Source organism: Ambystoma mexicanum, chromosome 14 (assembly GCF_040938575.1).
Source record: "Ambystoma mexicanum isolate Mex_15411 chromosome 14, UKY_AmexF1_1, whole genome shotgun sequence".
Lineage (NCBI taxonomy): Eukaryota > Metazoa > Chordata > Amphibia > Caudata > Ambystomatidae > Ambystoma > Ambystoma mexicanum.
In genome coordinates this window covers 416,408,004-416,435,130 of record NC_090940.1, presented here as the reverse complement: position 1 = coordinate 416,435,130, position 27,127 = coordinate 416,408,004, and positions in this window count along the sequence as shown.

Below are 27,127 nucleotides of genomic sequence, written 5' to 3'. Positions count from 1 at the left end.
CCTTTCCCTCAAGCCCAGCTCCTCTACTACACGTTTTTCTGTTGTGTCCCTCCACCCCACAGATTGCGCACACGTGCATAAAGCGACATGAGTTCCCGAACGTGCAAAGGCCTTCATTGTGGTATATGCACCAATTTGAAGCTCTCCTGTTTCCTTGCATGCCTCTACTCACCGCTCCCATCTTGGTCCCTCTGCCCACCCCCGGATGCTACCTACACATTGCATGCTGTAGCTCTCTGGTCCTCCTGTACCCCAACTGCCTTGCCTTGTGCTACTTCCATTGTTTACTGGAGGAGGAGGCAGATCGGGCAACCACTGCCTGTTCTGCCCTCCGGCTCCTGCCATATTCCATGACTTCTCGGCCATCCTCCCTGCTCCCCCTGATGTGTTAAATCTTTGATCTATCACTTCGCTCCCTACCCTTGGGTCCAACCACTCCTCCACCAGCTTGTGTTCCCAATGTAGGCTGGGTTCGCTAGCCATCCGCAATCTGAATCTTTGATCCCTTAACAACCATCCTGAGCCCCCAAATAGTCTGTGCTCCTCTGATATGTAGTTTCTGTAACCGTAGAGAGCTGGCCCTTGCCTTGGGAATTTTTCAATGATGACATGCGTTAATATCTTAAACGCCCCCATCCAGTTTGCTATGTTTTCTGCTAGCCTGACCCGCTTCCTTGCTTTCACCAACTCCCTCCCTCTACTGGTTTGCACAGTGTCGCACCCTTTTGTCTCGTGCTCCAGTATTGAGAAGATATCGATAAACTCCCTACTCCATATTTGTTCCTTCACTTCTAGGGGTATGTGCCAACTAACGAAGTTAGATTAGGACTGCGTTGGCGGCAGTTTCTCCTGCTCAACACTCGCTACTTTCTTGGTGCTTACTGTTGATCCGCTGTGCGGTCCCAGCGTGCTGGTGATGCCGTTGCCCCCTCATCCTACCTTGTCATTCTTACTATCGGCTGTCCTACCGTCCTCAATGTGTCCCCATACTGCCCCTGCTTTTAGGCCCCTGTTGCCAGCTGTGCTTTCTGTTCTTGGCGTGGGAGCTCCGCTCCCTTTCATCAGTTCCGTGCCATTGTTTGTTACTAGCCTGTACCCATGCTAATACTAGATCTAGTATTTCTTTTAGGCCCCCTACACACTCACCCAAAAAGTCCTTGCTTGGTGCCGACTTGTAGCCTGTGTCCTGGGTTGCAGCGCTGACTGCCCCGTAGTTAGTTTGCCCCCTTCGTGCTTGACCCATGACGGCCCCCATTTGAGGTAATAGTGTCGCCCATAGTCTTCGCCCGACCAATGATTGCTGTCTCAACCGCCAGTTCCTCCTCCAAATCCTTCTTTGTTTTTCTCCCCTTCCTTCGTCATACATGTCCGCCATTGCTACTCCCTTGAACTTAATTCAGTCGCCTCTTAGTGTTCCTGACCCGGTCCTCTTATCGTCGTCCATCTTTTTGTTGCTTTTCTGCGACACCGTTCTCTGATTCTTTGCTTACACCGACTCGCTTGACTCACTGGACTCCTTCTGCAACAACGCCCGCACGTGACTGGAACTGGACCCAAAGACTACACTGACACAGGAAACACGGTCCTTTCTTCGCTCTGTGGTGTTGAGGATTGAGGATGTCTCCCCCTTTGCCTGTGCTTATAGGCTGCCCAGAGGGGATGGCCTGGCTCAACCCCTCGCCCCCACCTGCCCCTTCCTCACACCTTGTCTTCCCCCCTCCCCTTACGTGCTGCCTGGCACCTCTGGTCTGGGAGGGTCTCTCTCCCTCTCCCTCTCCCCCTCTCTCCCTCTCTCCCTCTCTCCCTCTCTCCCTCCCCTGTAGGGGGGATGGGATCCCCCTTTAGCCCCCAGGAATGGCTGGTGGGGGTGTCGGCTATGGTCATGTCTGGCTTTAGCCCTCACTGTGTTCGGCGCATCCCCGGGTTTTGTCGAGGTAATTTTGAAACACAACGCTGAGAGTTTGGAATCCTTGGAGGCTGCGCTTCACGAACGAAGCCTTGATAATTACTTAGACTGCAGCGTGAGCCCAGCAGCACTGCGAGCCGAGCTCTTGCTGCTTCCCCTGCTTCCTGGAGGAGGCGGGGCCTAACGCGGACACGTGAGTGGTCACGTGACTTGAAGGCAGCATTAAGTGCCGGCATATCCGCCCGAGCGGCGTGTGTTTGGAATCCTTGGAGGCTGCGCTTCACGAACGAAGCCTTGATAATTACTTAGACTGCAGCGTGAGCCCAGCAGCACTGCGAGCCGAGCTCTTGCTGCTTCCCCTGCTTCCTGGAGGAGGCGGGGCCTAACGCGGACACGTGAGTGGTCACGTGACTTGAAGGCAGCATTAAGTGCCGGCATATCCGCCCGAGCGGCGTGTGTTTGGAATCCTTGGAGGCTGCGCTTCACGAACGAAGCCTTGATAATTACTTAGACTGCAGCGTGAGCCCAGCAGCACTGCGAGCCGAGCTCTTGCTGCTTCCCCTGCTTCCTGGAGGAGGCGGGGCCTAACGCGGACACGTGAGTGGTCACGTGACTTGAAGGCAGCATTAAGTGCCGGCATATCCACCCTTGCGGCGTTAAGCCCTGGAGGCAGTAAGGGCTGGAGACGCTGTTTTGCTGTTTGGCTGTGCTCGCGTGCAGTGTGCTTTCCAGCTTCGAGGTACCCTGTTATATCACGTGAGCCCATAAACTTACATTTGCCACAAGGGTAAGGGGGGAGAGACGGACTCTGGCAGCTCCTTAAGCTGTCGGGCGTTCCTTACCCTGTGACTGGTCAAACTGTGAACTAATATATGATTTTAGAGAACTTATTGGCTATCATATTTGATTCTAATTTGATCTAATTATTGTGTTTCAATTCCTGTGATACCATCAAGGAAATTTCAATTGTGTACTTTAAATTTTCCTCTTTCTTGAATTGTTGGGCATTTTTAAAGTTGACTTACATGGCCTATTTACTAACTTCTGGCATGCCTCAAAATTTGCGCCAGAAAGGTCTGACAATACCAGCGGCTCGACTTCCCTGTCTCTCTCGTAGAATTGTCCATCTCCCCTCTGCTACCATGCTAGGTAGCCCTCATTACACAAAGATTCCATTAATCTCCGATCACACTAGTGAAGTCCAGCCAGTTCCAAGTTGTTTGTCCCCCTCTCAATCTTTAATGAAGGAGCAAATCAAAAATGACGCCAGGAGAGCGGCTCTTCCTCTCTCAGACAATACAATGCTGCACACTCCCTTGCCAGGTATGACTACAAAAAGAAGAGGTACCAAGTATTTAGACAGACCTTTAACGTCCTCTGCATGTTCCGAACACGAACTTTCACTACATGCCAGATACTCTGATTCTAATAATTCACTACTGCAGGATTCCCAAAGTGCAATTAACCTTATCTCAGCTAGTTCATGTTTGGAGTGTTCACCAAATTCCCCCTCTATTTCTTTTGTTTATCCTACTTCTCGTAGAGTCCAAATACAAGTCCCAGAGGAACCCTCTTTTCAAAGTACTGTGGCAAAACCCATGTCCCAAATTCCATTCAATACCTTATTAGACAATTTGGTGGACAATACAAACATACCTTTTAAGAGTCCATCTCCTACTACAATTACACCACCAATGCGGCCTATAGTAGTAGTTGATTCTCCTCCCCTACAGAAGTTAGAGGTGTCCCATCAACCTCTGATATCACTTTGGCCGCGATGCAGCTAAATTTATTAAGCCTGTATAAGCTATTTGAATGTTTAGATGCTAAAGTTACCTTACATTCAGCAGAAGCACACGAAACCTTAGTAGTACTTAAGACCTTAGTTCACGATTTGTCAGTAGAACCTCGCCATCCTCGTCCAACCACTAATGTTCTTGATGACGATATTTCAATTATGACCATCGGATCCACAAGTCCTTTACCTTCTAAGTTTCCGCCACCGCAGCTCATACCGACATTTGCGGACATTATTACTTCCGAAGGATGGCGGAATCCTGCCATCATTAGTGAACCGGCTAACGACTCACATACCACTCTCTCTACTGATTCTCCCATTTTAGTTCTTTCACCCCCCCCCCAGCTCCTGTATCTTCCACAATTGCTGTTGTAGAAATAAATGATACTCCGGTTGTACCAGGAAGAAGAAATCGAAAAAAGTCTTCAAAAATTTCTCATCATACTGAGAAAAAAAATAATAATAAGAAAACTTCTAATCTGGTTACTTTAACATTACAGAAGCAAACCATGAAAACGTTTTTTCAAAACGTAATACCGGTTTCCGAGTCCCAAGTAGCCTCGAAAGCCCCTCAAGATGCAATACCAGCGTTAGTGTCTAACCAATTTTCACCTACGCTGGTCTCCGGTTTTGTTCCTCCTATTACTAGTGCAAATTCCTGTTCTCTGACTCAAGTAACTGCCTCTTTAACAGATAAGCCAGTTCAAACTCCTGATTCTACACAATTGGCAGCAACAGTCTCCTCTTTAGTGCCTCCCATCTCTGGTTCGCAAATTTCCAAACCCATTTTAGGAGTCCCCAAAGTCCCGTTGGCGGATACTGAAGCATCTTCTTCAAATGTGATTCTCACTGCTCCATCTTTGCATCAGAACCCTATCCAGTCCAATATCTAGTCCCCTAATCCTGCGCTGCCTCCAGTGTCAATTATTACCATGGCCTCTAGTTATCCCCCCTTAGATGCTCTGATACGCGAACTTGAGTTAGCCTCCAGCTGCCAACTACCAAGCAAATGTAAAAGTCAAACAAATTTAGCTGCTGATGATAATATGGTATCTGTAGTCACCAAAAAGACCATGGACCCTCCAATCAGAGTCTCGACGGAGCAAATACGCGAGGCGGTAGATGCATATTTGGCCTCTGGTTCCCAGCCTGTTTCTTCTAAGCCTCCCCAAAAATCACGTGGTCTAAATTCGTCGTTGAGCCAATGGCTCCTACCAAGTTCCATGCCAACAGCCATTACTACTCAACGTTCCTCTGCGTATTGATAATCGCCCTCATGCTATTCCAGCTCCCACCTTAGATCCACCGAAACTTAATCCAAAGACTTCTTTTCCTTCTGCAATCCACAATTCTCGAAATAACAACCCTGTGGTACCCACTTCTCTTCCCTCGTCACGGCGTAAATGCCATTCCTTAATTTTGAAATGTCGAGGAGGCAACTATGGCATCTATGATTTAAATCGCCGTAGTGTACTCAACATCTTTTCTGAAGTGGTAGAGCTCGAAGACATAAGCTCGAGCGATATTGAGCAGATTGAGTTTATCTCTGAGAACACCTGTTCGGTGGTGCGTTTGTGGATTCCCTCGAGTATTGTTTTAAATACCATTTGGAAATCAAAAATGCAATTATTCTCAATGGGGTTTCTATTAGCACAAGACCCCGCATTTATAAATGGGGACGCTAATATAATGCATTTATTACATCAATCTAGCGCATGCCTCGGTTCAATACAGAACAGTGTTTATGATGAGCCATTTATGTCATAACCATTAGAAACACCTAAAAACCATCTTATCCGTGTTGCTAGCTGGAATACCAGAGGTCATTCTCATTTACAAACCTCCATTGCCAACTTTCCAGCAGTTATGGACATAATAGCATTACAGGAAACCTGGCTCCTACAAACACCTGTATGGAATAATTACGAATTTATTTTGCTTCCAGCTATTGGAAGTCATAGAGGTCGACCATCTTCAGGTTTATTGACAGGAGTAAATATATCTAGTGGTTTCACTATTGAAGCCTGGGACTCCGTTTCTGCCTTTATCCAACTTGTCAAGATTACAGGTCCAGCACATATTATTGCGCTAATTAATATATATCGTAATCCGTTAGGATTGACTGATACCGCGTTTTATTTAGGTTTGTCCAGACTTTTGGACACGGTACTCCTTGCCCAAAATATTACGGACACTCTCATCATGGGTGATCTTAATCTGGACTGCATTAACCCTAAAGGAAAAATCACAATGGAGAAGGTTCAGCGCTGGACCTCCTACATGTCTAATCGCCATTTTCACATGACCAATGGCGTAATTCAAGGTGATATTCCAGCTCAGCCCACATGGCATAGAGGTTCCATATCTACCACAATAGATTACATCTATACACATTCCAACTTATCTGGAAAAATAAGTACCTTCAAAATATTTCCACAAGTGCACAGTGATCATCATTTACTTGTGCTCACAATTAAGTGGAATTACTTATCCACCAAAAGGTCATACTATATAGATAACCTAAAAGTTAATAATGCTAAAACGCGCCTTCGTTGGTCAAATAGTAATCTGTCCTCTTTTGCTCGTTTAATCATCTTAAATGATAGCTCTACTTGTCCTAAACAGTACACTAACCTTCTCCTCACTTTCGAGTCTCGCACGGAAAGTCATGTGCATCGTCCGCACAAGCATATCTTCAATCCTTTAATCAAGGCTAAAAAGACTGAATATCATCGTGAAAAAAGAATGATTATAAAAATGAACCTGCCCAACTTCATCCAACAGTTGCGAATGGCGAAGAGCAAATTTCGTAATTGGATGAAACAACATCGTGCATACATTTTACAACTAGATGGCGAACATATGCTGAAACTAATAGCGAATAAAAATATAGCTGAAACTTGGGCAATCTTTAATCAATGCACTAACACATCTCAAGGTATTCTACAGGTCTCTAGTGTTACCGAGACCCAATGGATTGAACACTATTCTAGTTTATATGCAGATCCGTCTTTTGTGCCTTTGGTTAAACTACCTATCAACAACGAGCACTGGTCTCTTGTTTGTTCCCCACTTATACTCGAAGACTACATTAGACATATTAGCTCCTCTCGGGCCACCGGCCCGGATGGCCTTAGCAATCATATGTTTAAACTAAATCCTACAAAGTGGGCAAAAATACTAAATAATCTTTTTCAATCTATCATTAAGTCTCGTGAGATCCCCAACTCTTGGAAAACTTCCATTATAGTTCCCATTCACAAAAAGGGCGATCGCACTTTACCGTGCAATTATAGACCCATTGCCCTTCTTGATGCCCCCGGAAAGCTTTTTTCAAAACTTATCCTGAGGGATTTCAACATCTGGACTAAAGCAGCCCAGGCAAGAGACCCGTTTCGAACAGGATTTCTTGCAGGGCTAGGCACAAATATTAATTAGTTTTGCCTCAATGCCCTTAAATTTCAAGCGCAAAAAACAAAACAAGCACTGTATTTTGCCTTTGTGGATCTCCACACGGCATTTGATTCCATTTCTCGGCCGATTCTCTTTGCAAAACTTATGAGAGACAAGTGTCCGCCCACCCTACAACAAATTATTCAATTGTTACATGGGGATACCTCAGTGCGCATTAGACTGAACCTAGATGGCCTTCTATCTAGATCAATACCAACTGCTCGTGGCCTCAAACAAGGCTGCCTCTTAGCGTCTGCAATCTTTAATTATTACATTCATGACGTGCGCAAGGTCTTTGAGGAAATAACATCGGACTCCCCCAGATTACACAATTGCCAAATTCAGACCCTAATGTATGCTGATGACCTGGTGTTAATCTCTAAAACTCCAGTTGGACTACAAAAACTTCTTGATGGCTTTAATAGCTATATACGGGCCAATGACTTACATGTGAACACAACCAAAACCCAAGTGGTTGTCTACAGACCCTATAATACAAAAAAATCTCTTTCATCTTGGTCCATTAACCATATAAATCTGACAATAGTATCGAGCTATGTTTACCTTGGTATGGTTTTTGATGCCAGCATCACTTCTAATGTTCATCTTGATGCAATCAAGTGTAAGCTTAATTCTGCTATCTCCCAAACCAAAATCATAATGCATCGGTATGGTGCCTTTTCTATACAACCAGCTGTCCTCTTTTGGAAACAAAAAGCCACCCCATGTATTTTATATGGTTTAGAGTCTCAATCGCCATGGCTACCAAAAGTTTTTAACAAACTTGAAGGTAAATTTTGGAAAGCCGTTCTTCAGCTGCCTCAATGTGTTCCGACCGTCTGGATACGATATGAATTAGGCCTCTCCTCTTTGTATGCTCAGTATCAGTGGAGAACATGTGCCTTACTCCGGAAAACTCTTTTACCTCACCATGAGCATAACCTATTGCATTTTCTATCAAATTACATTTTCTACACTGATCACTCTTTTGTTAAACAATGGTTGCGGGCAATTTATCGCACTTTGGTAGAGGCAGACGCATCACTTGAACTGCTCTTGACTAATCCAAATAAAGTAAAACAATTAATTTACCGCAATGATTGGATTAACACTCGAAACCAATGTTTGCAATATAAATCTGCAATTCCTGAAAAATTTCGTCATAAGAGATTGGGATGTGTTGAGCCCTATCTTTTAAAATTTCCTTGCAAAAGAATGCGTTCAGCCATTCTTAGAATGCGTCTGAACTTATGGCATACTCGTGATCTCTTGGCTAGACGGAAGGGCAGTGCAGAAGTGGTCTCCTTTTGCAGATTTTGTGGTGATACTAAAGTTGTAGAAACCTTAGAGCATATACTTTCACCTTGCCCGGCATTAATTCAAAAACGCTTAACCTTTTTCACATGGCATTGTAGTTACCTAGGAAATTTAGATTCAGTAGAAAGATGGTCTACACTATTGCTAACGACCAACGTTTCTCTTCAACTAGCCATTGTTAAATTTCTTTACGGGGTGAATTTAACTTGTTAAACAACTGTTGTTATTCATTTGAGCTCCTGATCCATCATGTAAGAATGGCGTGCTGAAGTGTCTCGCTTTTTAATATTTCTAACTAAATGTGTTTTATATGAATTGATTTGAATTGAATTGAATAATGTCTTTCTTACTGTCTTGTCCAGGCAACTTGTATAACGTATTAATGCATTAATTTCAATGCCCAATGAATCTTATCCATTCTTCTCTATTCTCTTAAACTTCATGTACTATGATTAATTGTATATAACATTTTGTATTTTGTATTGAAAAGTTGATTTATTTCAACGATATCAATAATAAATAAAAAATAAATAAATTACCTTACTTTGGCAAAGCAGGCAAGCTGGACGCGATGCTATGAACATCGGAGAAATATATGCAGAAACAGTTTGAGTGAGAAGTTCTGCAGCAAGTGTGCAGTGTCGTAACAGTAATGAGCAAGACACAGGTTTTTAAATTGTTCATTGTGGCAGCGCTGGAAGACAAGTATGCAGCAGCGCTGAGGAAAAGTGTGCAAGATTGATTTGGGTTATGCTCTATGATATGGTATTTATAATGCACCTGTGCACAAGAATTTCTATGCAATTGCAAGCATTTTACCGACAACTGAGTGAACATGTGAAATGTTTAATGCAACAGCACCATAAATGACATTTTGTAAAGCAACTTACAACCGACTGACTTTTAGTCAACTTGCATGCTTCTATGTGAATTGGAGCGCAGAGAATCACATTAATTGAAATAATGTTGAAATTGGGAGCTGTTGAACATTTGGATGCATGTTAGTAGTGCATTCTGACGGTTTAAAGTTAGAGCTACAATGAAAGTAGTGTAGCAGTGTTTTCTTTAATGAAGAGCAGTTATGCAATGTGAGAAGTTATATATTACAAATGCATTTAGTGATAGCAGTGAAAGTTGAACTAATATGCAATTATGATGTTACTGTTGATTACGATCGTGAAGATCTATAGTTTTATTAAATGTATTTTATGATTCAGGTTGCAAATGTATGTTTGAATGGAATGTTGTGCTCACTAACAGAACTGTGCGTGATCACCACCGTTTACGTCCAGTGTTGTACATCCCTTAATTATACAACTTGTTTTAAAGCATATGTATTTCTGCAGAGTGGATGTGTAATGGAGTGTATGTTTTAATGTTGATGTGTATGTTGTGGTTTGTCATGCATGAAGTTATTTGTAGAAGTTTGGATGTATGTGCGTGATTAAGCTATAGCGTGCATGCAAATACAGATAGTGGCTCACACGCTGGCCAGGTGTGGCACCACAATGCAGATCTGTAGTGAACGTATGAGTTGTAAGAGTTGTTAGACCGGGAGTTGTAGGACATCCTAGTGGATTTATTGGAGCATTAGTCGGATGCTTTTGAGGTCTGTATCAGATACTATTGGTGTTGGAGCTTTCTTGCAGTGCAAATCCCTGTGTGGATAGTTTGTAGGTTTACATGGGACACTAGGAGACTGATCAAACTTGTCTGACGTGTTATGTGTGGGAGAGGGCCCCATGCAAGGGTAGGGTGTGGGGCAGGAAAGAGCGTAGGTGCCCACATCTGTCTCGAGTGCATTTGTTGAATCACTTAGAGTGGTGTTTTAAGAGCAATGGTTGTAGTTCCTATCTTAAGGTCTGTGTAAAAGGTTGTTCCTCCTTTGAGTGGTAGGATAGAAGTTTTCCTTTGGCACACGTTATTTGAGATTTAGCGGAGTAGTTTTTGGGGCGCACAGTTATATGCCAGTGTAGTTGAGTTCATGAGTTTGTTAATCAGGTGGCATGTGCACATGCTTCGACCTGTTGAAGTGTTACACACTGGTAAGTGATTTTAGTGGAGTAATGTTTATTTACCAATTTTATAAATAATAAAATTGCTGTGCAAGCACTTATTTTTCAACCTTTTGTGCTTGGATGCAGTCTTCGCGCAGTACTTAGTCTGTGCATTCCCTACGCACCATGCCTTTGTGGTTGCATCACTGTTTTATGTGCTCTTTGTTTTGTGAGTCACTTTCCTGTCTTCATTTCTTTTATGTTGGAGAGAGGTGATGTTAGTGGTAATTAGTGGTGGTGTTAGTTGGTCTTTTCTACAGGAGTGTGAGTTATTTTGAAACCTCCCATGTGTTTATGATGTGTTCATTGAGAAGACTCTAAAGAATTTGTGGACGATAGAGTAGTTGCTCGCACTGCAGGGACTGCAGTGCTCTGTACTGTGGGTGAGGTTGTGCCTAGATCTGGCAGGTTTAAGGTTTGGGCGTGGCAACCCCTTAAGGAAGGAGCAAGGTTCTGTATAGGTGGTTGCAAGTGTAAGTGTAGTCTATATGCTCACAGAGAGCAGTCTGTGTTCGGTGGTGGTAGTCCTGGGGGGCAGACAAGGACAAAAGGAGTTAGTTCCTCGGTAGGCTTATAGCACTCAAGTGCATGTGGAGTCTTCGTTTTCTTCTTTTGAGGAAGGATATGTGTAGTGTCCTAGCACCTGGCAAGGTGTGTGGGTGGGTGGCTGGGTGGCTTGGAATGTGGTGAGGGGCCTTGAACCTAGGTAAAAGAGATGGATATCCAGAAGGAGTTGTTACCTGCTCCCCCTTACTTTCCTTCCTTCCCTGTAACTGAAACAATAAAACAAGCTTACCGTTTATACATATCTGGCTCTGCAGTGGTTCCTCCTTACTGCCTGATGATTCTTGCCATATAACATTTATTTTAGAAAAATTAGACAAATAAAACATGTATTACAAAATATACTATTCCATCCCAAAACAAAAACATTTTAATAAGCAACAGATTGCCAGGTCACCCTATGTGGCTACTCTCTAGAAGCTTTTAAATAAGTCTATCTCATATAGACTCGCTGTCCCCAACATGCGCACGTTTCTGTCCGCATCAGGGTGGGTGGGGGGGTTCTTCAATACCTTGGACATTCATCCGGGTGAAAACTGAGACATCCTCTGTGATAAAATTGTGACACAGTATTATTTAATGTGGGAGGTCTCCCTTTGTTAATATGCCTCCTTTGCACATTTTACAGAGAGTGATTTTTCACTGACTCAGCTGGCGTTTTATGTCCGGAATAAGGACTGGGTACCAGGTAGGAAACGGTGCTTTTTCCATTCCTACATATAAATGATTGTTTCATTGAGTGTTATTTTTCTAACGTCCGGTTTTGTTGTTTTTCAGCTTCTTGATTTGATTAACACTGTGCCACAGTCTTGTAAGAGGATTTCTTTTTTTCTGAACAATCTGGGACTTTTCAAAATTTGAAGATGTTTTCTAAAATTGGAGCTGTTGTTTTCTGATGTGCTAAGAAAGTTTCTTTGAGCGTCATATGAATAGAAGCATACTGTGGGCTTTGTGTAGAAGTTGCAAAACATAACCAAATGTGGCAGCGTTCGTTTGTTATTAAGTGTATCATGAGTTATGCCGATTTCCAAGTGCAGTCTTTTGCCGGCAGTCCTCTTGTACTTTTTTCTGAGTAGACTGCAAGTCAGGCATTGCAAGCCAGTTTGGATGCAGCAGACTGCATTGCAGGTCTATGGGAACTGCAGTGATGCTGCAGAGATTCTCCTGGTTGAAACCATCCGAGTTCGCCCATGACGTTTAGTCCTCATTGCTGGGTATGCCCTTTGATGGCATTAATGTGATTGGTCACTAATTAAGGAGAGGGCATCACCCACAGTTTTTGGAAGAAATGACTAAGAGTAATAGTAACAGGACTATAAGGAGCACTACAGAGCACCAATCGGTACAACTGGGTAAATAATACCAGGAGTTAGCTGAGGTTCCGCCTGCTCATTCATAAATCAAAAGCACATATCCTGTAAATAAACGCAAACACATTGTATGTAATTAAAATCTTAGTGGTTGGGTTGTATCCAGATGCATATCAATTGAGGCAGAGCTGCATCTTTAATTGCATTAAATGTGTTTGCATTCATTTACAGGATAATTTGTATTTCATTTATATAGCGCTTTTGCCAAACCACTTTTACAAAAATAAGATGCTTCAATCAAAATGCAGAAGAGGGGAAAATAAGTTAATTGTTGCAGAGAGCGGATAAAAATGGGTTTAAAGAATGGTCTGAAAAAATATGGAGAGAAGAGGAAGAATGAATGGAAAGAGAGAGTGCTAATGTTTCATGGCTAGGAGGGCAAAGGAACAGAAACGAGAGGACATGCAGGGTTTAAGAAGAAACTGATTCGGGCAGCAAAGGAGGTGGCGAGGATAATATAGTGAGATAAGTGAAGAAAGGTTACGGGGGCAGTGAGACCATGGATGCCCTTAAAGACGGTGGAGAGGAATTGATAAAGAATGAGATTTCAAGGGGAGAAGTGATATAGAGAGAATGTGATGGAGGATCGAGCAGAAAGAGAAAAGGAGATGGACAGAGGAGTTGGAGGAGTTATGAACAGAGTGAAGAGGGAGAAGATGAGAAGCAGGAAGACCAAGCAGAGCTGAGCAGTAGTCAATACAGGAGAAAACTAGACCCGAAATAAGAAGCTAGGTGGCATGATAAGAGATGGGGCCGAACACAACAGATGTTAAAAAGAGCGTAGCGACAAGATCAAGCAGAAGAGATCTGCAGAGAGAAGGGTCAAAAATTACACCCATGTTACGAGCAGAGGGAGAGGGGGAGAAAGGAAGGGACGGAGGAGGAATAGTGGGAGGAATTGTAATAGAAGGGGGAAAAATAGTACCGGATTTCGAGGGATTGAGGTGAAGAAAACGTGATGACCTCCAATTTTGGGGCTGCATAAAAGCAGATGGAGACAGTAGAATGTAGGGTCTGTGAAAGAGAAAAAGGTTTGGATGTCGTTGGCATAAAGATGAAGGGGAAGATTAAAGGAAGAAATATGACCAGAAAGGGGATTGTATAAAGTGAGAAAGACAGGGAACCAAGGACAGGCCGTTGAGGGACTCCATAAAGAAAGGGATGGGAGGGAGAGGTATGGCCAGCCCATGTTACAGAGTAAGAACGGTGAGAAAGATTAGTGTAAAATGATTTACGAACAGAGCCAGATTAACCAAGAATGGAAAGGGAGAAAATGTGAAGGGAATGGTCAACGGTATCAAGCATAGCTTAAAGATCAAGAAGGATAAGGACAGAATAGTGTGAGTGATATGCTGTGATAAGAGCGCTGTAGATATGTAAGAGTGCAGTGTTGGTGGAATGGGATGGTCGGAATCCTGAAAGAAGTGGAGGCAGGAGAGTGAAGATTCAGATGGGCAGAAACTTGAGAATAGATAGCTCGCTCAAGAAATTTAGATCCAAAGGGAAGGGGAAATGGTTTGAAAATTAGCAGCAACTGAGTGATTGCAAGAGGGTTTCTTCAAGATAGGGAGGATGAGTGAATATTTGAAAAGAGAAGGAAAACCAGAATTATTAAGTGAGAAAACTATAAGAGGGGTAAAATAAGGGAAATGTGAGGATACATTAAGGGTAGAAGGAAGGGAGCTGGAAGGTGAAGCAGTGGGATGGGCATGAGTGAGAAGGGCAGAAGTGTCAAGTTTAGAAAGAGAAGATAAGGAGCATGGTGAGTAAGGTGAAAGGACTACAGGGGGTGGACAGAGGAGTGGGGTTGGGAAGAGAGAAGCTCTTTAGATGTGCAGTCATTTGCAAAGTCAGAAGATGTATGGGACAAAAAGAGGGCGGGTGGGGAGGAAATACTTGTGTGGAGAAGCTGGAAAAGACCAGGGTGAGACAGGGAAAGTGTAAATTCAGAGAAATAGGATTTTCTTTGCATTCAGTAAAGTGATATCGTAGCAAGAATGTAGAGAAGTGCAGAAAGATGACAGGGAGATTGAGACTTTTTCCAGCGACTTTCGGCTTTACGTGGAGTTGAGGAGGTTTGCAGGAAGGCGAGCAGGGACGGGAAGGATAGGTGGAGTCAAGTAGACCATGGGGAGGAGTGAAGGCATTGCAGCATCGTTAGGAGAAAGGGAGGAAAAAGAAAATGGATGGGAGAGGAAAGTAAGGAAATATATTGGGTAGATTTGAAAGAGCAGCAAATACGATTAGTGAAAGGGATTGAGTGTGGTCTGGGGCGGAGGGAAAAGTAGAAAGTGATCCGAGGAGTTAAGGGGATGAGCAGAGATGGTACCTGAGGAACAGAGTGAAGAAAAGAGGAGTAAAAGACAGGAGCCTAATTGGGAAGAGGGGTGAGGAAAGGAGGTTTAACTGATAGGAGTCCATAAGTGACAGAAGAGAAGAATGAGTAGAAGTGGTAAGAAGAGGGAGATTAAAGTCACCAAGAAGAAATAAGGTGGAGGAAAGAAGAGAATCAAGATGGTCCGTAGATGGGCTGTGAGGTCGGTAAATAGTGAGGCATGAGATAGGAAAGGGGTTTGAAAGAGGAATAATGGCGCTCAAATGAAGTAGGACGACCAGAAGGGGGAGGTAAAAGTCCAAGATGAATTCAAGATAATTCCAGTACCACCACTGTGCCGAGAGGGGCAGGGGTTATGGGAGGAGTGGGTAGAAGTGTGAAGTGAAGCAGGGATAAGTATGATAATTTGATTAATGAAGAAGTGCATGATTGATACATAACCATTATTGTGATCATGCAGCCCCTGAGCCAACAGCTTAGGTCTTGTGATTAATCGGTTTGGTGCCAAAGCAGATGCCTCCCTTAAGTTTAAGGATCTCTAAAGTTAATGGAAAATGGCTCTGGTTAGCATTTCAGCATGCGGCTCCCCTGAATCCACCTTTTTTCTCAGGCATTCGGGACTAAGGATTCAAGCGGTGTTCTACTTTTGCCAAGAGAAGAGTTCAATTTAGCTTTGGTTAAGCCCGTTCAGAGGCATTAAACTTATCCAGTGAGAGGCAGGGCGATCAAAAGGAAGTTCCTGAGGTTCGTAATGTGCTTTCACTAAGCTGATGTCAGTAGTGGTGGGTGGTCTCAGGAGGGAGAAGACCTGTGTGTTCCCCTAACTGGACGATTGGCTCCCCAATGGTGGTTTACCGCGGCAGTTGTGGCACCTCAAGGACACTTGCTAGATACTCCACTGTGTGGGCTTTTCTCGGTTTCAAAAAGTCTGAGCTGACACAAAGGCTTCAGTTTATGAGAGCACTCCTGGACACTGGCAGGGAAAGCTTCCTGCCAATCCCCCACCCCCTCCGCCCTTCCTGTGCTCAGGGAGAGCCAATAACATTGGTCAGAGGGCCAGAATATTCCAGTACTCATACATGCTACCATTCTAAACCTTTCTCTGACTACTGGGCCTCAAGGCATTCTGAATTTGTCTGGTGGCAGAGGCTCAGTTGGTGCAATCTACCCCATGGCTCCTGTACAGCCTATGGTCTGTTTTAGGGTGGCTTGTTCGACCACCTTTGCATTTCAAGCAGTGCAGCCAAAGATATTCTGCAGTGGTGTAGTCTGCTCTTGATTTATGGTGGAGAGCAGTTTTGGCAGCCATGGCTGGTGGCCAAACTTCTCATTTATGCATCTCTGAAAGGTTGGAATGCTCACTTGTGTCACACGTATCTGTTGAGAGGCAGAGGTAAAGAAATTGGGCATGAAGTCCTTGAGCTATTGCTTTCTGCGCACATTCCTGCTACTAAATCGGTCTATGCATGCAGCTGGAAGAAATGTGGAGCCTTGTGTAGAAGTTGGGTTGTAACCTCATGTTCTTTCCACGGGCCTGAGATTTGTCAATGGTAAGGCAGGATTTACAAATCGGGACAGCTAAAGGTAATCTGATGGCAATCTCTTTATTCAAAAGGACACCTGAAAAAGCTTGGGTTTGCTCAATTCTGTTGGCCTAGATTTTGAAGAGTTTGGAAAATGTTTTCACTTTAATTTGATTTAGACTGATGCCTTATCGTTTACACCTTTTGAACCCATGCATTCATGTATTTTTAGACTTCTTTCCCTGAAGACAACCTTTCTGCTGGCCTTCATGTTGGCATGTGTCTGCGATATGCTGGTGCTTTCTTCCAAGCGGTGCTTTCAAAATTGGAAAGGACAGGTAGTTTTGAGGATAATGCCCTCATAACAGAACTTTCAGTTTCTAGTGTTCTTCGCCTCCCCCGCCTGTCTGAAGAGAAAACGTAGCAAAAGTTGGATCTCAAGACGGCCTTTAACTTTTATGCTGCAATGATAACTGCCTTCTGTCAGGATGAGCATCTTTTTGTTTGTTCAGGCAAGGTTAGGAAAAGCAGTTTTACCAATCGGACAATTTCCCCCTGGATAGTGGTATGTATTTGAGTGTTAAACAGGCAAAGAAGGCGATGCTTCGAGGCCCTTCAGGCCCATTTCACTGGTGGGTTACAGGTCCTTTGGAGGGGGAGTGTCTTTTGGTTGAGAGCCATCAGGCCCATCCTGGTCCTCCTTGCACACATTTCCTAAACAATACCGCTTAGACACTTAGTTACAATGCCTGCTTTAGGAGAGTGGTTCTCTAGAGTTTTTGGGTCTGATGGAACTTGTACGTTTTTTTTTCTCTTCTGGCGATTTGGTACCATTGTGGGAGTCTGTCAAGATAAGGAATCTGTGGGAGGATACAGTTCATAAGAAAGGAAAATTACTCTGTTACTTTTTCTATGGGTTCTTCTACAGATTACTTATTGTGCTTGCTTCCAGCCCCACTGTATAGCACAAGTTCTTCAAAATATTTTTTAAAAGTTATTTGATTGGATCCCAATCTCTATTGGATGCTGCCTTTTTTTTGTGGTTCTTTCAGTTGCTGAGCATAGTAGAGGTGGGGGGGGGGGACTGAGGTCATGGGGTATACTAAGGTAGATTTATAGGGTGACGATGTCCTGTCGAAGAAGTGGATTGTAAGAGTTGAACTGCAGCAAGCTACCCAACTCCACCTTCTGAATGTTCCCAAAAACGGATTGCGCTGGAGGATATCTATCAAAATAAGTAACATGTGGGAGGAGATTCCATAGAAATAATATTGGATGAGAAGTCATTTTCCTATCTTACAAATTACCCTTACTTTCCATCCAGCTAGATTTGACTGGGGCAGTGCAATCCCAACTTCATTTCAAAAAGCTTGTAGCACCTCAGATCCCCCCCACTCTCGGCAGTCGAGGAACTGTGAGGGAAGCACTGTAGCAACCTCTTTTCCCTCTATTGCATGTGGGACCCAAAAAGCACCTTAGATCCCCCACGCCAGGTGTGCTTTAAAAAAACAAAAAAGGGCTAAAGCCTAGCCTACGCACAGCCCCAAGAAATGAAGGCATTGCTGAGTGGTCTCTAATGGAACAGAAAAATGCATTAGACGAAATACGGTGATATGTAGAATAGCCTACATTCAACCCCATGTTGATAGAATATGTAGGACTCGAGATTTCACATAAAATAGTGAGGTTCGCTAAAGCGTCATGGCTGCAAGGTCACGGGATGATGGTGAGTGTCAGATGCTATATCCGATTAGGGTACCGATGGAAATCACAACACATTGAGCAGGTGCTTCTCGGTGACCATGCACCACATCTCCGGCTGGATGAATTCCGAGACAGAGATGGCAACATTTATACATTTAGTTGTGCATAAAATGCTCCAAGTAAGGTAAATGACCAAGAGCCCAGAACAGGGAACAATGGAGCAATAATTTCAGAGCAGACAGAATATGAAGTTTAGAATGACGTCATACGTTTAGTAGTTTATAAACTATTGAAATATGATTCTTGTGTGCCCCTCGCAGCCTCATTGACCAAGACTGGCCCCAAAGGCACACTCTTCAACCCGCCCGTTGATGACACCAACCTGGCCTTTGCAGGGATTGGTTGCAAAAGTGGAGGTCTACAACTTCGGATTGGTCAATAGCACGTCTGCGGGCAGCACAAGGAAGAACCTCCCAGTGCTATTGGACAGACATGTAACATTTGTAATCACCAACCCCACGTCTGAGGGCAGCACAAGAAAGAACCTCCCAGTGCTATTGGACAGACATGTAACATTTGTAATCACCAACCCCACGTCTGAGGGCAGCACAAGGAAGAACCTCCCAGTGCTATTGGACAGACATGTAACATTTGAAATCACCAATCCCACGTCTGAGGGCAGCACAAGGAAGAACCTCCCAGTGCTATTGGACAGACATGTAACATTTGTAATCACCAACCCCACGTCTGAGGGCAGCACAAGGAAGAACCTCCCAGTGCTATTGGACAGACATGTAACATTTGTAGTCACCAACCCCACGTCTGAGGGCAGCACAAGGAAGAACCTCCCAGTGCTATTGGACAGACATGTAACATTTGTAATCACCAACCCCACGTCTGAGGGCAGCACAAGAACCTTCCAGCCATCACCTCTGTTATTGCTTTGTCACCCCGAGTGGGACGGGTATGCCCAGATGTGGGTCCCGTGCCTGCTGGGCCTAGAGACCAAAGCTACTCCTCACTGATGATCCCCAACAAGGACGAAACATGTTTGGGGATGCTTGTGGTCTCGTGCAGAAGGGATGGGACCTAGCAGTTCGGGCTGGACTGCCCCTTTTGGGGTGGGGCCAAGCCTAATTTGCATATGGTCTTTCCCCTTCTGTAATGGCTTGGCAGGCGAAGAACGGTGGTCTGGAGGGTTGCCCAGAGCATTGCCAGTGGTTAAGATTAATTCTTATGTTCATTGGGGAGAGAGTGAAAACATTTGAGGAATGTAAAAAGGAATTCGGTTTGGGGGAAAGGGAGTGGCTTCGGTATTTTCAAATCAGGCACTGGGTGATGTCTCCGGCCATAAGGCGAGTGGCGACTAGAGATCTAACCCACTTTGAAAGGTTCTTAACAACCCATGAGGGCACAAAGGGGCTTATCTCAGACTTATACAAACAGTTAGAGAGAGGTAGTCCATGTACTAGTTGGGCCTACATGGCAGATTGGGAGAGGCATTCCGGGGTTCGAATGGAGCAGACTGATTGGGAGAGACTATGGGTGCGGATCCCCAAACTTGCGAAGGCGATCCAGGTTCGGGAGGTTTGGTACAAATGCATGGTGGGGTGGCATTATACTCCCGCCCGACTTCATGCAATGAACCCTCCCGTTTCGGGGGAGTGCTGGAGGGGGTGTGGGGAGAGAGGCACGGCCTTACATATCTGGTGAGATTGCCCTGTCATTCAACGCTTCTGGGACGGACTTAAGCGGGCTACCGCTCAGGCTTTGGGAGGGGGCGCCCTTCGGAACCCACGAGAGATCTTGCTGGGGAGGAGTGGGCTGGGGGAGGGAGTGGTGGTGGAAGCGGCAAGATGCGGCCGCAGCAAAGCATCAGTGATATTCACCTTGGCAGCCTTGACCCTCATTGCGCAAAGGTGGAAGGGGCTCTCGATCCCGACGGAGCAGGACTGGCTGAGGAAAATGTGGGATATTGTGTCGTTGGAGTGGGCCTCTTATGCTGCGGATAACAAATTGGAGTCTTTCTATGCAGATTGGGGGGAGACCTTGGAATACTTAAAAGGGGACTTCAGAGAACAATGGTGCCCGCAGAGACTTAAACTACTGGACATATATGGTTAAGAGTATGGTTGGGGGAGGCGGACGCAGAGGGTGGCCCATGGGTGCTGTGCCAGGGGGGGGGGCGGGAGGAGTAGGGTATACGTTTTATGTTGATGTTGCCGTTATTGTTGACTCGTACTTGTTGTTTTCTCCTTTTTTTGATTCTTTGTTAATGCAATAATGAATAAAAAGAAGTTTAAAAAAAAAGATTCATTCTTAACCTTCCAGCCATCACCTCTTTGTTTTTGCAGCACAAGGAAGAACCTCCCAGTGCTATTGGAAAGACATGTAACATTTGTAATTACCAACCCCACGCCTGAGGGCAGAGGGAATACTGTTTGTAGCATCCACTTGGTGTGGGTCATCTGATTCTGCTGCCGGGTTTTAGCCGGCCTGGTTCAGGGTGTGGTGACTGCTTCTCAAAAGTCCGCTAGCATGCCCTGCAGAGCCGTAAGAGTTAGACAAGATGTGGCCTTGTTTTGCTTTTGAGCGGAAAACCTGCCAGTGAAAAAGAGCTGACAACACCATGTAGAATGAGGTGGTGGAGAAAACCCCCAACCCTCTGGTGGATGACAAAACTGGACTGAAAAATCGGAGGGCAATGAGTTCACTTCAAGGCGCCCTGTGCTGGGCTAGGACCCCAGGAATAATCTGGACTCTGAACTCAAGCGTCTTACCTCCATCTCATGTGTACTGCAACCGGACCCTAAGATGCAATAGACCTCCCTCGCATAGCATCATGCACAGTCGGCTGTCTTCTTGTTCTCCCTTTAATTTCCCCCAAGCCCCCGTTCTCCAGCCCAAGGACCTTTACTGTTATAGTTAACTCTTTGTTTTCATTGTTGCTTAATTTCTCAATTAATCCTGGAGCATTTTAACTGATGTCTGATGATATGCCTGTATCTTGCCCTGATATAACCAATAAAAAGAATATTTGAAGAAAAACAAAGAATGAGGTGGTGAGTGCTGACGGGCAGAGCCTGGCAGTGTGACGAAGTTTTGTTGAGCTGAGAGAGGGAAGTAAGTGCTGGTTTACCTTCTCATTATTCGAGAGCCCCAGAGTGGGTGCGAGTCTTGTGTAGAGAGAATGTTGCCATCTGGGAGGTGTGGTTTCGGGGCTGAGGTGGCGAGTTGAGAACCTTCTTTTCGAATTGCATTAAAGGAGAGTTCCGGGACTTTTTTTTTATTGTCCCTACGGGTCGGCCATGTGTTTGTAAGCATAAATCGGTAGATCGTAGGAAACTTTCCTATGGACCTTACCCGACTTTTCGCCCATTATCGCACTCGAAATCAGCCTCCATTTTGTGATAATCCTATCATTCCGCCGCATCGACCTGGCTCACCTGCCTTTGCGGCACTAAATCAAATCCCCCGCCCCTGAGCCTGACATCAGCAGACGCGTACTGCCCATTTCAAGCACGTCTCGTGTCAACAATCGCTGCGCCTCAGCTATTGACGTGTTGCCATGGAAATGGCAGGACGCCTCTTTCCCCAATAAGTATAAACAGACCGTTTCACAACACACAGCAGCAGATTTTCGATTCCATTCCTCTCTCTGTGTTACTTTGAGTATTCTGTGACTCGTTTCTGTGCTCTGGTCAGCTACCTTCGCCGCTTGTAGCCCGTGTGAACACCTGTACCATCTCTGTAAATTATTTTACTATCTTTACCGCACAATGGCCACAATAATGCCGTATATGTACGAGCCCGAGTACACCGAGGAAGAACTACTGGAAAGTCAAGCACGCGAAAACGATGGGGATTCGGACGGCAGTTGGGAGGACCAGTCAACGGATGAAGAGCCTGGACCATGTCGCATGGACGGCGTCTCCACCTGGTGCACGTGCAATCGGTGCGAGCTAATGCCAACTGAGGAGGAGAACTGCTGCTGCCGTGAAAATTCCGGGTGCTTGGCCTACATTTCGGAAAGCGAGCAAAGTCTGCAGGAAGGCGAGCAAAGTCCGCAATGCATCACCGAGCTGCCAGAGTTCAGGGAAGCCTGCCTCTCACGGACCGTGTTGAGGATGATGATGGTGCTTATGCACGAACTTCGCGGCACTGTTCGTCCGCGTAATCCGAGTAACGAGTAAGTATACTCTGTTTGTGATGTCAGTGATGCCACCACTATTTCATGGTCGTCTCCCACATATAAAATTACATTTACATATCATTCGAACGCATGTAAATTTGTTCCATATAGTGCATTTTCTAGATATAATTTTTTTCTAAGAAAAATGACATGTGTTACCTGAATCGACATTGATAAGAAAGTTTGGTCAGTTTAATACAGTTTGCATCTTTTTTTTCACAGGTGGTACAGGCTGGTGGCCTATCGTTGCTTCACTTGGTGGCTTCACGGGAGGCTCGGACACCGCGTTCGGAGAGTAATACCTGCCTGTGCGGTACTTGCCATTAGACAACATTTCCCCAGTGACAGTGGACAATACCGCGGATTTTCCCTCGATGTGCTGCAACCTCAACTTTACAATGTGTAATGTTTATTATTTATGTTTAATTAAAATCTAAAATAAAGCCCAACATATATTTTAACAATGGTTGTTTTGATTTTTTAAATGAATCTAGTGTATATTCTCCTGGGAGGGTGAGGTATTTATAAACTCACCCCCCTGCATTCCATGTAGTAGATCCTGCAGCCATCCTCTTACATTCAGTTAGATGGCCTCTCCTTGGTGAGGCCCTGCGGCAAACTGGTCTTGTCTGCACGACCACCGCCCCGATCCACCCCCCGCCCTATCAAAGGCAGTTCGCACCGGGGTACTTGTGCTGGCAAGTGGAGCTGTCAGGGAGCGATAAAGGCCAAGAGGTGCCAAAGACCATGTACACTTCAAAGTGGTCTATAGAGCATGGGTTGTTGTTCCCATGTCTACCTCCAGACCCCGTGTCTCCTGCCAAGCATCCCCCCTCACGCTGGACGGCCCCCTGCAATCCACATAAGTGTGTCTCCATTCACGAGTCTTCCTGTGTCTTGTCTGCACGACCACCGCCCCAATCCACCCCCCGCCCTATCAAAGGCAGTTCGCACCGGGGTACTTGTGCTGGCAAGTGGAGCTGTCAGGGAGCGATAAAGGCCAAGAGGTGCCAAAGACCATGTACACTTCAAAGTGGTCTATAGAGCATGGGTTGTTGTTCCCATGTCTACCTCCAGACCCCGTGTCTCCTGCCAAGCATCCCCCCTCACGCTGGACGGCCCCCTGCAATCCACATAAGTGTGTCTCCATTCACGAGTCTTCCTGTGTCTTGTCTGCACGACCACCGCCCCAATCCACCCCCCGCCCTATCAAAGGCAGTTCGCACCGGGGTACTTGTGCTGGCAAGTGGAGCTGTCAGGGAGCGATAAAGGCCAAGAGGTGCCAAAGACCATGTACACTTCAAAGTGGTCTATAGAGCATGGGTTGTTGTTCCCATGTCTACCTCCAGACCCCGTGTCTCCTGCCAAGCATCCCCCCTCACGCGGGACGCCCCCCTGCAAACCGCATAATGCCACGACATATACACGTCATTCATTCACAAACACACCCCTGTTTCGAATTCTTTATAACCCACTTCATATTTCTAATGAGAACTTCTTTGCGCTTTGCTAGTCAACCCGTGAAGGTGCTGGTTGTCTGCTCTTCGTCTCTGTGAACTTCCGTGACCACTTTGAGCAAACTCATCAGTTTGCAACCTGTGAACTGCTCCCTGTTCTACGACAAGAAACTACTCTGATCCCTGCATCTAACTGTTTGTTCGTCAAGGTAAGTCCATGTACCATAATCATTTTGCGTCCTATTTTTTGATTTATATCTATTTGCTAGTAGTCATCAAATTGCATCCATGTTTTCTTTTCGTTCACGACAGTACATGCAAGGAACTAGTCACATGTTCTGAGTTTAGTCAAATTACTTTTTCTATTTTTTGAAAGTTATTGAAATACTTATCCGCATGTGAATAACGTGTATAGTTCCAAGAACCAAAACGGACCTTGCATTGAACCTTTTATGTGTCATTTAATGTTTTAACACATTGGTATTCATAGAGAATTGTTGATCTTTACTTTTCAGAACTTTCCATAATGCCTGCCTGTTCCATTGGCGGTTGCCCTTCAAAGACCCATAACAAATCTGAAGGTACTATAATGCATGTTTTCCCTAAGACAATAGATCAGATAAGAGAATGGGTCCGATATTGCGGATATCCAGCCTCTGAGATAGAAAGTAGAGTCCTAGAAGTCTTTGCGGACAAGAGGGGTGATCGATACCGCATCTGCAGCAGGCACTTTAGCCCAGACATGTACTCCACATCATTGCTAATAAGGACGAAAACACCGCGAGCGAGGCGAAAATTGCTCTCAACCGCTATTCCCACTCTATTCGTCCACATCCCTCCACTGGTGAGTCAAGTTTACGTATTTATCTCTCGGCATTGCGGTAGTGTGTAGCATTAGCTAACAATAATTTCCCCATTTATGTATCCACTCAATATGAAGGCTGAAGATTCTCCATCCGTGTCGTTATTGCAGTCATCAGCCACTTCAAGCGCCTATCGGGTAATCTTACTTAGCTATTCTGACACTGACTTGTTTTAGGCATGTAAATCAATAGTTTTAATTGATCGTGTAATTATTTTACCTAATGGTACACCACAGTACTCGTCCTCTAGTCTTTGTTTTCAGTTATAATTATTGTTATCCAAAATAATGCAAGTACTGTCTTTCAGGGAGATGCTGAGGAGTCCAACGCATTGACGACAACCGTAGATGTCACTCAGATGCTCGAGGTACGTTTCCGGACAGTTCCATCGATGGAGATCATCAGATCTTGCATTCTTGTAGCGTGATTGTTACACACAATGTTTCTTTCGTTTTTAGCCATTGGTATGTCCTTCTGTCGTCGCCCTCCTATGTGTCTTCTTTTTTCAATATTGTGTTCATTACTAATGAAAGTCCTATGTTTCAGGGAGTCGATGGAGCATTAGTCCAAGAGGAAGGGGGAGCATGCAGTTACGGGTCGGCGCAACAGCTTGCAGAAGTGTGCACCGCAGTTACAGCGTCCCTTGATGTTCTTATGCATTTCGAGGTATGGATACTGACAGATCAATCATGCGAGATCAAATGACGTGATTACATCCGCTATACTTCCTTCTTTATTAACGCAAGTACTATGTTTCAGGGAGCTGACGGAGCTTCTTCAACAAGAACATCACCCCTAGTAGTTGATGCAGATCTCTGGGTGGTGACACTTCCAACGATGGAGCAAATCGAATCATATTTAGATATCCATTATTTATTTTAGACAACTGATCATTTGTGCAGGTCTATTTAGATGAGCCGTTGACGCCTGCAGAAAGTTTATGTTCTTTTAAACAAAATACAAAACCATACTAATGCAATTACTGTGTTTCAGGGAGTTGCTGAAGCCTCATCTTCAATAATATCATCAATGGAAGTCTATGCGGAGCCCGAGGTATGGATCTTGACAGTTCAATCTAACTAGATCAACAATGCGTGAACTATTGTCGTTTGAATGTTGTACACAATGCGTTCATTCGTGTTTTGCTATTGAGATGTACGTATGGGTATTGGTCCCCAAGTACATTTTGTGTTTTCAATATTATTATACATACTAATGAAAGTTCTATGTTTCAGCGAGTCGATGGAGCCTCAGTGAGTGATGGATGTGCTTATCATGAAAGTATAGTCGTTGCAGCGCGAGAGGAAGTGGAGACATGCACACACGAGTCGGAGCAACAGCGTCCAGATGTTGAAGTTCGAGGAAAGAAAGTTTCAAAGAAAAGAAAGCAAAAGAAGGTTAGTGTCCTGTTCACTATATTATGTTGTCTTTCACTGTCAATAGTTCAATACTGTAAGTTGTGTTTAAACTGAACATCCCTTTTCTAATCTGTCCTCTAGTTGCGAGTGGGTGTAAGAACTAGATCTACACAGACAGTGAAGCGAACGAGAGATGTTGCTTGTCAAACCTTTTGGCAGGGACTTGAGACTGGAGATGCATCGTGCCAATGGGAAGAATATGAAGTGATTGACAACGGAGCTATACCACCACCAGCCATTGATAGTGAATGTCCTCCTGGTAGTTTGGATGCAGTCGTAGATCAATTCACAGAATCCACACCCGCAAAAAATAAGAGCACGCGAAAGTTGAAGACATTGTTTTTTTCTCCCATCTCCGGACAAGGAACAGATGTTGCAATGGAAGAGAATGAAGTGGACGACAATGAAACACCATCAATATCAATCAGCATAGCGGAAGACGATATCAGAGATTGTACCTTTCATGCGAGTGACATGTCCTCAACGTTACAGGCCGAACCAGCTGGGATGCAGAGTGACAGTATAAGGAAAGAGGCCAAATTCATTGTATTCGATAGCTGTTTGATGGATATTATTATGATGATGAAATGTGGGCATTGGGTTGGTGGGGAAGTATGTGGGGAGCCATTGATTAATGTGACTCGTGCAATTCGAGGCACTAACCTTAAAATACATGCCACCTGTACACAATATCATCCGTTCGCATGGTCTGCACAACCCATGCTGGGGCAACTGCCAGCAGGCAATCTACTTTGTGCAGCGGCCGCACTTTTTAGTGGTTCAAGTTTTAAAAAGTTACAGTATTTCTTTCAGTTTGTGGGAATCCATTTCATTGCGAAAAGTCAGTTCTACAAATACCAAACCGATTATCTATTTCCAGCCATCAGCGAAGCTTGGAGAATGGAAAAAATGTCAATGGAAAGTACATTCGCGGGCAAACGCTTCAGGCTAGCCGGTGATGGACAATGCGACAGTCCAGGATTTTCAGCCAAGTACTGCACCTACCACTTTCAGGACATGGAAAGTAAGAAAATTGTGAGTTCGGTGGTCGTGCAGGTGTCACAAAGTACATCCTCAGTGGCCATGGAGAAAGTTGGCTTTGTAGCATCATTGCAAGAACTACAATCGCGGGGAATGGTGATCGACCTGATAGCCACGGACAGACACGTT